Source organism: Lagopus leucura, unplaced genomic scaffold, assembly GCF_019238085.1.
Source record: "Lagopus leucura isolate 7727_CA_CO unplaced genomic scaffold, USGS_WTPT01 Super-Scaffold_100001, whole genome shotgun sequence".
Lineage (NCBI taxonomy): Eukaryota > Metazoa > Chordata > Aves > Galliformes > Phasianidae > Lagopus > Lagopus leucura.
The window spans coordinates 5868939-5884996 of record NW_024962262.1 but is presented as its reverse complement, the minus strand read 5'-3'; the positions used below and the strand labels follow the sequence as shown (position 1 = coordinate 5884996).

The following is a 16058-nucleotide window of genomic DNA, read 5'->3' as shown; positions in this document are numbered from 1 at the left end:
AGCGAAAATTCTTATTTCCACTGAAACCAGTTATGCTGTTAGTTGCGTATATACTGATTCTTGAAAGTCACAAAGAATCTGTGCCTATTTTTCTTCCTGCTCTTTGAATCCCACTGGTGGTGGTTGTTGTAATGGAACTGTTCTGATAACAGCTAGCAGTTCTTGAGATGGCTCTTAAAGACATTTTGAGGTCGTGGGTATGTATACATTGTGCCATACAGAAACCGAACTTAATTCAGATAAACTAGTTCCAGAGCTGAGGTAACGTTTAGCACCGTGCTGCTTGTCAGTGAAATTGCAGTTTTACGGACCTCAGGAACTCTTAATTTTAACATTCCATTCTGAAAACTACGATGGTTCCTGAGCTGGTTCATAAAAAGATTAGCTGTTAATTGAATGGACAGTGTTAATGCCTGAGAATGGTAACAGCATTTGGTTTGCTGTGTGTCTCCTGCAGCCATTAGTCTCCAGCTCAAGTGCATTGTAGTAACAGGGGTACCTCATATGGGCACCTGAGGAGAGGTGCAAAACTGCAAGTGTGCGTTGGTAGGGTAGGAGCACCTGCTTGGTTGATGGAATCTGGTTGCACTCTGCTCATTTACACTGCATAACATAAATGGTACCAAGGGCAGCATTCTTTAAAACAGAGTATATCCACTTAGGTATAGTGAAGAAGTGTGGAGAATACCTGGTAGCTGGGTTCCTGGGAGGTGTGTGGACAGAGAGTTGATTCTCCAGAAGTCTTACGGAAGTGCGTATGTTAAAACCACTTTAATCTCTTCAGAAAATATCTTAATGTGAGCTATATTCTCATTTGAAATTAATTTTGTGTGAGAGTGACTAACAGTAATATCTGTCTATGTAATACCCCTTCCTACAGCACTCAGATTCTCATTTTTACTTTCTAGGTGGGTAGAAGAGATAATCCAGCCTGCCAAGTGCTATGCACTCATTCCAGTGCCAAAATACAAAGCACGCACCAACAGCTTTAATGTAAGGGGCAAACTAGGTTCCTTCCTTCCTGTGCTGAACAAATGTGTGTGCTAGGTGGATGAATATAGGTTTAGTTATTTGCTTAGATCTATTTACAGGTAGTTTTTTAAACTGCTGTGATTCGATGGGCTATTGCAGTAATTTGGGATGAAGAAGTTAAGCTGCTCACCAGTTTGTTTTGCCAGGCTGATCCTCCACTCAATAGAGGTTTATTTCATGGCAAGCATTTGGTTATTTTTTGGGCTGTTTGTATTTAAACCAGATTCTAGAGGGGAAAATTAAAAAAAAAAAAAATGAGGAGTGCACCCTTCTCCATTTTAAAACCCCTCAGATTCTGAAGGATGAAATCAATCAAGAAAAACCTCCTTTGCAGTTTCCGTGTCTGAGGTATCTTATCTGAAGTTGCAATAGTTGCAAAAAGAAGGTTGGGATGTTACCTGTCTCATTCTGCTGATGTTTTCTAAGGTGACTGTACTGAGTGATATTGCTTAAATCAGTTACAAGTGATTGATTTGTAAAAGAGCTGATTGGTGTTCAGTGCTGAATTTTTCCGTTCCTAAATCATTTTAGTGATAATAACTTCATTTGTGACACTCCACTTCCACTAGTAGGTGAAAGCTTGAGGGGGAAGATGTTATGGTTCTTTCACAATTCATTAGTTTGTGGATGTTTCTGTTATGTTGTTTCCACACAGAATGACTCATAGCTAAATGAACACAGCAGCCTAAAGGCGTGCCCTCACTGCTGCGGCCCGCAGTGAAACTTGATGCCATTATATATAAAAAGAGGATGCTCACGCGCGTTTGAATCCTTGAGAAATTACATGCACATTGGGCATATGTACTATCAAACACTTCTTCAACGTAGTTTATTTCAGAAAGTTGTGTTTTACCCTGATTGCTCTTTTTCACGCATTTAATTTAGCAAGTTGTTGGCAACATCTTGGCAACATCTGTCTTGCGAGTGTGAGTTAGAGCTTAGAAACTGTGTCTTTGTTTTGTAAAGCAGTACGGTTTCAGTGTATTCATTTCTGAACTATTTGATAAGAGATTATGGAAGTACTTGCACTGCCACGTTGTTTTTATAATGATTGAGACAGATTCAGAAGTGTTTCTGTCAAGTTGATAGCATGAAAGCACAAATTATAGTGAACCAGTTGGCCTCTGGTTATCCTAGTTCTTCTTGCATTGCGAATTGCTTACCAATTCAATCTTGTTTAACAAAAATGTCAGAAAAGAAGCAGCCTTACCTACTGACATGTCATACATCATCATTTGTGTTACAGAAGTTTTGTATTGGAACTCAAGCACCGCTCTGGGGTTTCCTGTCCTACATCCCTTACACCTCTCTAACCCTGCATTCTGGTACCTCGATTGCAAAATGCAGACATTGAGAGTATTAAATAAAACCTGTACTTTCTTTTGTTTGTTTGTTTTGAATCTTTAGGTGCTGCTGGTAGTGATGGTGTGCTGTTTTGTGTGTGTGTGTTGGTTGTTGTTTCTCCAGGTGTTAAACAGCAGTGTTAACTAAAAGCTGCCATTGTTTGTGTACTGAAAATACATACAGAGCTCCATGTTTGTTCTCTGGGTGGCAGAGCTATGGATTTGATAATACTGAGACAGATTATAGTATAAATACATTGTGAGTGAGATACCTTTAATTTATTGGTCCTATTCAACTAGGCTTGCTATGTGCCAAAGCAAACAAACATGTCTATATTAAGGAATTGTCTTGCCATAAGATTTTCCCTTTATGCTTCTCACAGCTGTACACCATATCAGCTTTTCTGCGGATGTCCATATTTGTTGTCAGGAAGAGATGTCTGTGCTTACCTAACTGATTCTGCTGACACAGATCTGATCTCCATGCCTCTTCTGGTTTGTGGTGTGCAAGGCTGCAATATGTTAATGAGAACTACACACAGCTATCAACAAAAGCTGCCACAACTTCCATGGAATATACTGGAAGACAATGAAAGCAGCAATGTCAATCCCATTTCAAATTCCAGCACCCCAGGCCAAGTCGTTCTGGGTTGCTTAAGGATGTCTCACTAGGAGAGTATAGGAGGGATAAAGCTGCATCAGAACTCTGCTGTTTGACCTTCCAGTAGCATTGAAGCATAGGCAGGGGAGTGAGTATCAAAATGAAAATACATCAGAAATTGCCACTTGGGCAGTTCAGGAGAGGACAGTGTTGCTGCCACCGTATCAGGCCCCATTCACCTTTCAATGAACATAACTAGCAGCAGGATGCCAGAAATGGGGATATGTTGTGTTCCATCCACATCTGTAAGTATGAACACAGGCTGCTCTGCCCGTGGTACTCTCAGTTTGTGGATCTCTAGTTTGTTGAGATCCTTCCTCCTTTACCAGCAGAGGTCCTGGAGCCTTGCTGCAGCCTGGGGCCTTTTAGCCTTTCCACCTGTTTCATGGTTGTTTTTTCATCCTGTACTGCCTGCTGAAGATGCAGAGCTCTCTAATTATGTTGAGGGGCTGTGATGTGAGACTGTCTGTGTGGGCTATGAAGAAGTGCAGGCAGGTTCATGTCAGGTGCTGAATGTTCTGACCTTCTTTCTGTGCTGAACCATTAAGCCCTTTTATTCCAGGCAGCACTTCCACCCAAGGCTGTACGCTGCGCTGCCATTCACCCAGCATACAAAGGCATGTTCAGGTGACCTCAGGTTCCTCTCGCTTGCATCAGTACCAGAGGCAATATTGATTTGGGCCAGCCAGCAGTGCCATCAACAGAACAGCACCACAGTGCTGAGGGGTAGAGGAAATGAGCACGTAGCCGTTCCAGCTATCAACCTGTTTGACCAAGAGCTGCCTGTGGGTTTGAGCTGTGCTTGTGCATAGGATGCCCTCGTGTTACTGCAGCAGGTTAGATCTTCTCTTGAAGTGTATGGTGCCAGATGTTCTTGTTTAAGAATGTGCTTTGGCTGATGGTAAAATAACTCCTGCTTGATGCCTTCATGCTACATGCACTGCAAGGTGGGTGCTCTCTGCAGTGTATCCTGATGGAATCCTCTTAGTTCAATATTTAAAACAAGATGTTAAGAATAAAAGAGTTCTGGTCATTAAACTGGAATTAATATGAAGCAGGAGCTGATTGATAACCTGACACTTGGCTTCTGTAGCACCTGTCTCAAAGCAATGGCTCCTTACACTGTACATTAATCATGAAGGAGAAGTTCAGAAATGCCTCATTCCATCCAAAAGCTTTTATTATGAAGTAAACTTTTACTGAAAGAAACAGTCAGAGACCTACTGCTCCAGCTGGACTGCCACAAGTTGATGGGGCCAGATGAGATCCACCCGAGAGTGCTGAGGGAACTGGCGGAGGTGAGAGCCGAGCCGCTTTCCATCATCTGTCAGCGCTCCTTGTTGACTGGTGAGGTCCCAGAAGACTGGAGGCTTGCCAACGTGACTCCCATTTATAAGAAAGGTCGTAAGGAGGATCCGGGGAACTACAGGCCTGTCAGCCTGACCTCGGTGCCAGGGAAGGTTATGGAGCAGATCGTCTTGAGGGAGATCATGCGGCATGTGCAGGGTGACCGGGGGATCAGGCCTAGCCAGCATGGGTTCATGAAGGGCAGGTCCTGTTTGACCAACCTGATCTCCTTCTATGATCTAGTGACCCATCTGGTGGATGAAGGAAAGGCTGTTGATGTGGTCTACCTAGACTTCAGCAAAGCCTTTGACACTGTCTCCCACAGCATTCTCCTGCAGAAGCTGGCAGCCAGAGGCTTGGATGGGTACACTCTTGGCTGGGTAAGGAGCTGGCTGGAGGGCCGGGCACAGAGAGTGGTGGTGAATGGAGTCAAATCCAGCTGGCGACCGGTCGTGAGTGGTGTTCCCCAGGGGTCGGTACTGGGGCCTGTCCTCTTCAATATCTTTACTGATGACCTCGATGAGGGCATCGAGTGCACCCTCAGTAAATTCGCAGATGACACCAAATTGGCTGGAAGTGTGGATCTGCCTGGGGGTAGCGAGGCCCTACAGAGGGATCTGGACAGGCTGGAGAGCTGGGCTGGAGCCAATGGGATGAGTTTTAACAAGGCCAAATGCCGGGTCCTGCACTTCAGCCACAACAACCCCAGGCGACGCTACAGGCTTGGGGCGGTGTGGCTGGAGGACTGCGTAGAGGAAATGGACCTGGGGGTATTGATTGATGCTCGGCTGAACATGAGCCGACAGTGTGCCCAGGTGGCCAAGAAGGCCAATGGCATCCTGGCTTGCATCAGAAACAGTGTTGCAAGCAGGAGCAGAGAGGTGATTGTTCCCCTATATTCAGCACTCGTGAGGCCGCACCTCGAGTACTGTGTCCAGTTTTGGGCCCCTCACTGCAAGAAAGACATTGAGGCCCTGGAACGTGTTCAAAGAAGGGCAACAAAGCTGGTGAGGGGTCTGGAACACAGGCCATATGAGGAGAGGCTGAAGGAGCTGGGAATGTTCAGCCTGGAGAAGAGGAGGCTCAGGGGAGACCTTATTGCTCTCTATAACTTCCTGAAGGGAGGTTGTAGTGAGCTGGGGGTCGGCCTCTTCTCTCGTGTCATTAGTGATAGGACCAGGGGGAATGGCTTCAAGCTACGGCAGGGGAGATTCAGGCTGGACATTAGGAAGTATTACTTTTCAGAAAGGGTGGTCAGGCACTGGAATGGACTGCCCAGGGAGGTGGTGGAATCACCGAGCCTGGGGGTGTTCAAGGAAAGACTGGATGTTGCGTTGAGGGACATGGTTTAGTAGGAGCTATTGGGAATAGGTGAACGGTTGGACTGGGTGATCTTTTAGGTCTTTTCCAACCTTGGTGATTCTATGATTCTATGAAATAGCTGTCATAATATTGGAATGAGCAAATATATATGTTTAACAAAAATGCCTTCGTATCCAAGTGAGGGTTAGTTTGTGCCTCTTTTCCAGTAAGTTCATTTTGTTGTAATTGTCTTTCTTCCCTTAAAAGGGGAAAATGGACACGGAACAGCTTTGCAGGTAAATGTTCATGGAGTATATTTTGAAATATTCAGTACGTATTTCTAAGCTTCATCTAGAAAAGTAGAATATCCCATTTATTTTAAAAAGAGGCTGCGAGTTGCCAATGAGGTGTATCATTGAAATGATCACAGGCAAAAGCTGTTAATCTGGCAACCGTTGGTTTCCAAACAGAGCAAATTAAGGGGGTTAAGTGTTATGTTCTGGTTTCCTGCTGTTCAATGGTCTGCTTACGGAACACAGATGAAATGTATGTTGCCTTTTGGATTCACAAATTGTATACTGTTTTTCTGCAACCTTTTGCTATTTCTTTTATGCCCGGCTGCTTACCTGACAGTGTGGACAGTAAGGTCACCTCAAACCCACAGCTTCACTACACAAAGTCTGTTTAGCTATTCAGTTTCTGTCATCAACGTACCGACTTCATTTTCTCTCAAAAAAAGTGTTCCCAGGCTGTGTTTCTGGTTCTCTTTTCTATGTTATTGTCTTGTAAAGTCTTCATTTGTTCTCTTTATTGCACCGTGGATTGCTTCAGCCATTTATTATTGCCCTATTTACCTGACCCAGCCACCTATTAAACCATGAAGTCTTATCCCTGCTTTGGCATTGCTGGAAGTCTCTTCTTTGTGTTCCCCTGCATATTCCACCCCTGGCCACTTTTTTTATATTTCTTCCCTTTACCTTCCCAGGCGATGTGGAAGAAGTCTCACAGAACTATTAATAACGTTCAGTGCAAACTATAGGAAAGCTTTGATATTGTGAATAAAAAGTTAATAATGGAATAAACTTGCTATTCTTTTTTTTTTTTAATTGGTTTTTTTTTAAACACAGGAATTGTCACATTGCTGCAAGCCATAGGACAGTTCCCCATTTCTCAGTAACTGTATCCCATTTCATCACTTGATGTTAATTCCAAATATGTTTTGTCCAGATTTCTTTATGTAGTAACTTGTTTAGCGTGACTGTTGTTGATAGGGACATTTAATTTATATTAATAACTTTCAATCTCCTTGATAATTAACATGGATAAATTACAGATGTGATTCTGGCCAGCTTGGAATTTTCCATACCTCAAAAACTTCTTGGTATTTTTCTTGTATTGTAAGATAGCAAGCATAGCAGCATCTGATAGAACCTCTCTGGAGGTTTTGTTACCTGATGATGTCTGTTCATAACACTCTTCAGTTTAAACTTCCCAGTTTGTCTTCAGGTGTTCCCAGTCCTTATCAGTGTTCATCTTTGAACTCATTCCACTTCTCACGTATCCTTTTGGAGAGGGGGAGACATGTACCGCATATGTTTTAGTTTTTCTAGTAAGGTCACAAGATTGATTACTGTAATTCCATTACACCTTTTCTACTCGTTCTTTTCCACTGTTTGAGCAGCCTCTTTTCTTATTTTTATTTTGATTGAGCAGAAATTTTCACTGACGTGCTGAAGTGGTGCCCTGGTTCCTTCCTGAGGTCAAGGAATCTGGTGTTCTTTCACACTGCAGCTCAGTGATCTAATGAACAACATCCACTAAAAAGCAGCAGTCTTAGTTCCTCCCTTGCACCTGGTGCTGACTACTATCCCAGTGATCCAGTTCATGGATCTATGCTGTTAAAAAAAATCTCACCAAAAAAAGGGTTGATTTTTCTACTGGTTTTGCTTCCTGGACAGGCTTACCAGCAATGGCTACTGCTGTTGTTGCAGGGAAAACAGAGGAGCACATAGCAAAGGAAGGAGGAGGTAGAAGTATGGGATGTGCCCTTTGCGCAGTGTTCTGCATCAGATCGATTTAACGAGAAGAAAATTATGCAGAGATTTGTAACAGAAGTGTTAAGTTTGATGTGAATGCAGTGTGGATGGAAATGTGTGTAAGTGTATAGAAAAACCAAAATAAAGGGTTAATCAAATGGCGTAGACTGATAGTGGAGGGCATGGTTTCCAGGACACCATTCTCAGCAGTATCTGTGTGCCACAGCACAGATCATTTGCCAGCAGAAGACCTTGTGTCCCTAACATCAGGAGGATGGCAGCAAGGCTGTAGTGTAACTCATGTGCTGTTCTTTTTCTGGATAGGAGGAGGGACTGCAGAAGTGCATTTCAGACCTATATTCCAAACGAGGAAAACAGACAGTGGGCAGCAACCTGGCCTAAGATCTGTGGTGAGCAAGATACTGAGGCAAAAACTATCCTGTCATAGTTGATGATTCCTAAAGGACCTGCTCAAAAATCTAGCTTGTTACTGCTAACAAAGAGCAATTCCTGATGTGTGGTAAAGCCTCTCAGTAACTGATGGCCCTTCTTTTCCGCACAAGAAAAGAAGGCCACACCGTTTGAGTGCACATCATAAGAGACTGAGTGAACTCAACTTGGAGATGTTGTAGGTAACTGTTGCTTTTCTCTAGCCTAATATATTGAGTTTTATGTTGCTGAGTTTCCCTCTCTTGCGTTGTTAATTTGAAGCCCCATAAAAACAGATTTTCTCTTGCTTTTATTTCTTTCTGTCTTAGTGTTTGTTATGTATCATCGTTCCAATTTGACTTGGCATTTTTGTGGCCCTGTTGTTCATTGTAGTTTGTTTTCCTTCATTCTGAGTAGCCTAAATAGCTGCAACTTAATTACAATACTACTCACGCGTGCCACTTTCAAGATGATTGATGCCATAACAGAAGAACAAAACCATTATTTTGGGACACTTTGAAGTTAACTCTTTGCCACTGATAAAAATGATTATAATGAAAATCATTTCATCCAGTATTTTACCTTGTTTCTTCTCTTCTTTTACTGTCTGTGTCTGAGGGGTGTTTTTGTTTGCTTGCTTTCTTGCTTAGGGAGAATACTTCTACTTTGGGCTTTGGAAGAACTTTTCTTCCAAAGAAGGATGGTTATCTGGATGAATAGATCCAGAGCAAGAACTAGATCATCAGCAGTATTAATTATTCGGTTCAAGTTATTTTGTACATGATGCCTGGTCTGAATTTTGCTAGTTGTTCGTACTTGAATTAGATTTCCAAATTTGTCTGGAAGACTCCCTATTTTGCTTTAATAACTTGTTGAAGCACATTGTTTCTTCATAATGTTTTTATTTTTTCCCAGTACGAAACATGCTTTTTTGGAGAATGAGAGCATATAAAATGTATCTAGGGCTTTTGCTTCTTTATTTTGGTCTGGAAGTCCTTCTTTCTGTAACTGAAATCTCATTTTTAATAGGGCATATTTAAAGTCCAGTAAGTTTAAGAGGGAAAAGCATGTACTGTGTGACATGAACTCTTTGCATATGCAAAGGGTCTCCTTACATTTCTTAACTTTGAGACCTGCATTTTACCATTCTCTCATCAATTGTTTCGGAAGATTGCTTACAACATCTGTGTCTCACATGACAAGACTTTCCATGCTCTGTTCCAGCAACCCCCTTTTCTTTGCCAAAAGTTCTGCACACATCCTGCATCCATATATATACCTTCCCATCTTTTCCCATCTCCCATATTTCATTCTCTTTTCTCTTTCACTGTTTTGAATTGTACTGGGGATTTGCCCATCATTCAGAATAGGGAGAAAACCAACTGATGCCAGCTGTGAACACATTCCAGGTCTTTGTGGTAGCATTAAGGAATTTAGAAAATCACAAAGTTGGTGCATGACTGTGCATTTTCCACATGGCTTGTATGTTTACCTATGTGATAAACAGTACCTGATCATATAATTAATACAATACTGTATAGTATTGTAAGATTGTTTTTGTATTATTATGAATTAAAAGAATGTTAATTGGGCGTGGAAGTTCCAACTTGTGTTGAAAAGAATATCCACGTTCCTAGAAGTTTGCAGTGCAAACATTATACACTTGAAAGTAGGATATACACAAATGAGAAGGGAAATATTAGAAATTGAGGGCATCCTCTTTGTGTATGTAAATCAAGAGGCTGCTCTCCACAGGCTTTTCCCAGTTTATATAAATAGACTGTAAAAAAGACTTCTTTGGAGGACAGTTTGGAACACATGAGGCATTCCTTCATGGAAATTGATTTCAACAGGAGTCGTTCCATTTACTGTACAGGAAGATCTGTCTCCTACATCTGATAGTTGTCTACATACTTAAAATTAGGTGGGATGTATATGCCTTCTTGCAATTTCTTGCCAAACACTGCTCATAGATAGTAGTGTGACTGCTTGTTTGGAGGCAGAGGGGAAGGTACTTCATGGGCATCTGAGTAAATTTCAGAGAGGGCAGTGAAGAAAAGCTACCAAGTACGTTTTCAGATATTTAAGGGAGTTTCCCTAAGGTGTAAAATGGAAAAAAGCATAAAAGGTTTGTTTGAAAATATAACGTGGGTGATAGAGGAGCTGGAATCTCGACTCACGATATTTGCTGGCAGGTGGGAGATATGAAGGGAAGAAGTACAAGTACCTTCTCCAAATCTGTTTGGTTTTTTTTTCCAATAAAAGTGTGATGGTTTTGGAAAGTGTTTTAGACAAGCACAGCATAAGTGATTTAAACAGTGTAATCTAATGATCTTTTCAGCTTTATGCTTTATGAAAATTGGCTTAGCTTCAAATACAAACATTCCACAGCAGACTTCCTGATGATGATTAGGGAACAATAGGTGCAGTAGTGATAAGCCAGGAAGGGCCTTGAAAATGAAGACAAATAACAGAGAAGCCGAGGAGAGCTGTGGAGGCACTGACATGTTCTCCAAGTGATTGACTTGGAAAAGGGACTTTGTAACAGTACTCTGTGTGAATGCAAGTGAGATCAGGCTGCATTTCTCCAAAGCACAGAGACATATTGCCAAATCAAGATGGTGTGGTGATGATGATAACCTGATTGAATACACTGGATGATTAGAAGAATTAAGAAATTATTGTCCTGTAAATGTTACAGTGAAAGTATCTGCAAATTATGAATATGACTCTTGGGATGTGGAGTAAATTTGGGGCCTGAGATGATGCTAACGTTGCAATAGTTGGGGTGATGTAGTAGCTCTGCAGCTGCATATATGTCACTAGTAATTAAGCCATTCATATGAAAACCTTAAAGAGCTAGCACCTGATATAATTGTATTTTTAATTGATTGGGGTCCTTCACTCATCTGATTGCTTCCCAAATAATGTAGCTCAGAATGTAGTCCACCTGCCAGGCAGAACGGGGCTTGAGTTGTGCAGTTTATTTGAAATGTCCCAGTGGGATGAACAACATAGGATGGCATATCATGCATTTGCAGTGGAGAAACTGATCTTTTTAATTTGGCTGATTGTGATAATGGACGCTATATACAGAATTTTTTTAAATTTGAATTATTAAGTGAAGTCTTCTAATAACTTCACTCTGTAGTACTTCAGTAGCAGTTCAGTAAGGCTTCAGCAATTCATTGATTCTGTTCCTTTTTCTGGTTGTGCCTGGTCATGCAAAAATTCTCCTCAGCAGGAGGAAGCTGTCAGTTTGCTTCAGGCCTTTATAGCAAGGTCCTATACCAACTGCAATGATCCTTTTCCTTCCCCTTCAGCATTTCCTAAACTCACAGATAAATGGTAGAGCGGAGAGAGGGCAAGAGAATTAATATCTGCACTTGGCTAATTTTCAGCTGTAGTCTTATGACTGTGGAAGCATATGGATGTGAATTAGAATTGTTTCTGATCTTGTCTCAAAAAAGAGATGACTTTTTTTTTTTTTTTTCTTGTTCATTCAACAATAGATACATTTCAGATTGCTAGCTTTGGAACTATAAACTGATAATGCGTTTTTGCAAGAGCAAGAAGAAATAGTGTCTTAAGTGTATACTTGTCAGGTGTCCAGATTGAAGTATTAAAATACGTAGTATGCTCCAGGAAGTTAAATTGAAAAATTGCTTTACTCAGAAATGTGACCCTTTGCAAAGGAATTTTATATTAATAGCCCTTCAATAATTTTGGGTTACTCAGAGAGGGAGCAGTGGTGGGCAGGTAAGGCTGCTGCATGCAAATTCCTGAGCAAGTGCACTTCTTGTTCTTCCAGAAATCAGTGGCAAACAGCACAGTCAGTGCATGCTGTCTGGTGCCAGCTGTGGGATGCAGAAGCTGCGTGGGGAGAGACAGTGCTGGAGGTCAGGCTTCCTTCTGCTGAACCCCGTGTTCCCTTATCGCTGTGTGCTTATTGAGGGACAGCCAGATAGATACCTGTCTTGAGATAAAATAACCATAATCTGAACTATTCTAATTGTGGCATTATAGGTTCTTTATAACATGCAGACTTGTGACAGGTATATGGCATAAAAGTATCAATTCAACATTAAAATGGAAATAAAGATTTTTTTTTCTATCTATCCTGAGCTAACACAATCAGTACAAAAACACTGCATTCCCCACAAATTCCAGAAATCACATCTCTCTTGTATGTGTATCAGTTTCCTCTTACGTAAGCAGTCCAAGTAATGTCAGTGCTGGATGTCAGCAAAGTGGGTGTCATAATGTTGACGTGCTTAGTGAATGTATTTTTGCTTAGATTTTTTTCCTAATAGAAATAATGAGTCCTTATCTCTCCATCAGTGATACAGACAAATCAGCATCTCTTTCAGTTAATTTCAGATGTCTGTATCTTCATGTATCTTGGAATTTTTTTTTTTACTTAGTAATTTATTTCGTAGAAAGGATCTGTCTTAAACTTATTAAGAGATGTAGGAGTAACCAGGAGTAGCTGATCCTCCTGAATGTTTTATTTGGACAGAAGGTACGTTTCTGTTGAATTTGCCTGGTTACATGCTGATCTCAGAAGGCATAACTGTAACACTAAAGGAAAGAATAGTATTATCCTCCTGGACAACCTTAATGTCAATCTGCTATCAGGTAGAGTTGGTAACAGTAGAGATGCGGTTATATTGATGAGCTTCATGAATTTGCAGATCAGACTGAAGACCATTACACCTTCTGGAGCTGACAGGCACAAACAGGAAGGTCCCAGGTAGCGAGAATGCACAAACCCCCCTTCCCTTTTCCCTGTATGCTGGATGATGAGCACTGTTGCTGAATGTACAACAGCATGGTATATCAGAGTATATAGACCATGGTTCTGTGCCAGTGGTCCATCCTAATCTGGTACTTCTGTGGTGTCTTCACTGTTGCTGTTACCCATTCCCATTATATGTTTCAGTGTGAGAAAACGTTACGAAGTAGGTATTTTTCTGAGATAGTGCCCTTTCCCACTGGCAGCTGTATGTTAGACTAGGTGTTTGCTACCGTGGGCTATTATTAGCATGTCAGGGAGCACAGAAAGTGACTTCATCTAACTCACTGCCAAGCTAGAACTTCTCACAGCCTTCAGATGGGCACAGAAGTGAGTGTTTTTATAGCGCTAATATTATGTTCTGTCAGTTTTACAGTGTTTTAAAATATAGTAAGATTACCTCATTTTAGTTTTTGCCACCGCATTACTAAGAAGCTAAAAATCTACACGCTTAGAAATGAGGTGTTGGTGATTAATACAAAAATATCCCCTTTACTGATTGTACAGCACTGTCATTTATTTAAAATAATAAAATAAATTATATATAAATAAAAATATCAGCAGTACTCGGGAGGTGAGCACAAGCACTGCAGGTAGTCACGTTTGCCTGAAGGGGAATTTACTGCCATCAGGTAATGCTATATAAACCTCCTGGTGTACGTTCTGTAGCTGAATGCAGCATATTGTGGCAAAAATGTGAATTTTATATTGCTTTCCTGGGACTAGTTTGGTGTCTCTTTGATTATAGCTGTGGGCTATGACACCTGATTCATCTTTTTTCTCTTTGCGTATTTAGGCCCTAATTCTGCGTCTGGTCAAATGGACCTCGAGAGCCCTGGGGCCTGGTTGAGTTAATGCAACATGAGTGCCTGGAAGTTTCTACTCTGAAGAACTGACTTTAGGCAAATTTGTATTTCATTTCCATGTCTACTTGCTTCTAATTCATGATAGTTGTCCTTTAAGGTGATATTGTTTTTGAGACTTGGCACATCTACTTTCGTACCATTTGTATTCAGTGTTCCCTGAATATTGTCAGGCAGTTAAAACATTTCTGTTGTGTCATGTACCAAAAACTCTGGATTGATGTGATTAGTGTTGCATTTTTACATGTCATGTCTTCCTACTTAAAATGGAGGAGATAATCACCTGTGTTTTCAGCAGTTGTGGTGTTTCTTTTACCTTAGCTTCTGGAGTTAACTACTGGGACTCTATTCAGGGCAATTTAAAGATGCTGGTAGATTTGTTTTTTGTTCTTCAGACACAAAATACATTTGTTATTTTGCAATGTGCTATTTTCTTAGTAGCCTACTATTACTACAAGCTTTCAAAATGATGATAATTCTGTGATGCAGACCAGTAAAATAAGTGGGAAAAGGCAGTAACTTTTACTAGCTCTCCTATTGCTTTTCTATTTTTGTGGATGCAGTTACATGTCATACTCTACAACCGAGAGTGAAGACTTGCTTATTTTTGTGAACTGGATAACATCTTTTAACTACATGGGTTGCTGTTCCTGTCCTATTCCATAGGAATCTTACAGTTTCATTGTGTACTAAGGTTAGATAGCCCCAGTACGAACTGGGAAGGACTTTGCAAATAGAGTTAGAGGGGAAAAATGGATATGCTCTGTCTCTACCTGTGTTAGTATTTATATCATATAGACTTTTTAATGCAAACATGTATCAACGTAGGAAAATTAGTGGATGAAAATATCCAACACTTTCTCTGTATATAGTAAATCAGGAATACCTCCTTTTTTTTTTTTTGTAGGCGTATTAAAATTGTTTCTAAGAACTCTGAAGTATTTAACAACATTTTGCATATTCCCAGAACAATAGAGAAGCACTGCTGTTTTGCTTTATAAAGGAGAAAAACAACCGTTCAATCAGCAGTGAAGTCAGGGTTATCAGTTGAGTCCTGCTGCCCTTTAACCTCATGCCTCCAGCTCCATTTCTTTCACAAAAGCCAAAGTTGCCATTCTAATCAATTTCTTTCTATTTCTGCATACAAGGCCTAAGGTGTTTCAGTTCGGACTCCCAGAAAATGAGGAACACGGTGTTGGTGGCCGTCTGCCAAGGTGTTTGGTCTGACTTGCTCCTTCTTTGCAGAAGCCTATGGCAGAGAGAACTGAATGTTCTTGTGTGGCATTCAACTGCCTTAACCACACGCCCGCTGCTCTCTTCCTGCAGTTGTCCGTCTTCTTCTCTGCACAACTTGTAGAGCAAACACATATAGGAACCTATAAATAATCTAATTTGATGCACAACCCTGATTCATTTCCTGAGCAGCGTGTGTCCTGCACACACAGGGCAGCCGCGGTCCTGTGGAAAACTTGAACAGAACGGATGAGGCCAAATATTAAAGCTGTTAAGTATTTAAACTTTGCAATGAAATGCTATTTCAAATTACAGCTATAATGAGCCGTGTTAGAATATTTTTAAAAAGGAAGGAGAAAAGAAAAAAAAGAATGCTTTTATTTATAGTTGTAACTGTTTCCCTGTCTAGCATTTGAACATGAATATTCAGCTCGGTGAAATACAGAGCATCAACCAAGAGGAGGAGGCTGGTCTGCTAGGGAGGAAGGGAAGTAAGCCGCAGGTTGTAGACCTGTTTGCCCTTGAGTCTTAGGGACTGTCTGTGGAGAGTTTACCTTTGCTTTTGTTTGCTCTTGAGCATTCCCAGCCCTAGAAATGAGCTCTTTAGGGGCTTTGTGGTGTGAGATGCATTGGGGGTGTTTGGTGTGTTGCTGTAATCTGCCAATAGCATCAATTAAAAAAAAAAAAAATGGAAATCAAAGGTGCTTTCTGCTATCCGTGCTTTTTGACAGAAAATAAGAGAAGGCACTGCTCAGGTGTTTCAGCTTCCTCCCTGAGTTTCGGGGTAATCCATGTGATTCTTGATCTCAAAAATACGTGGAAAATAACGTTAGAAAAAGTATCGCTCTCAGGTTTCCCCTTTCTTCCCAGTCCAACAGCAGTGGCCTCCTGTGTTTGTGAACTACTGCAGGTGTTGTGTAGGCCCTACTGGCAGAGCAGTGGTATCAGGAAACACAAGTTGATCTCTTTATCTTTTAGGCTGCAATTGATAAGGATAATAAGGTTGATTTTGTGTGT

The 16058-nt window shown here is 41.1% G+C and overlaps 2 long non-coding RNA genes across 9 annotated transcripts in view; both read left to right on the top strand.

Annotated features, from left to right (window-relative positions):
• The window catches only part of LOC122177799, a 44283-nt gene that overhangs the window by 20110 nt on the left and 8115 nt on the right, over nucleotides 1-16058 (top strand). For 2 of the 8 annotated variants that reach the window (XR_006178156.1, XR_006178154.1), the window contains exon 10: nucleotides 8046-8131. The exons of 3 other annotated variants lie outside the window; for them this stretch is intronic. This is a non-coding gene — a long non-coding RNA (uncharacterized LOC122177799). Of the gene's footprint in view, nucleotides 1-8045; nucleotides 8132-11961; nucleotides 12050-12844; nucleotides 12904-13741; nucleotides 14951-16058 lie in introns of those variants that run through there. 3 more of the 8 variants (XR_006178158.1, XR_006178160.1, XR_006178157.1) reach the window with 3 other exon arrangements.
• LOC122177802 lies at nucleotides 911-2417 on the top strand. The gene is made up of 2 exons (XR_006178162.1): nucleotides 911-993; nucleotides 2279-2417. It is a non-coding gene; the product is annotated as an uncharacterized LOC122177802 (long non-coding RNA).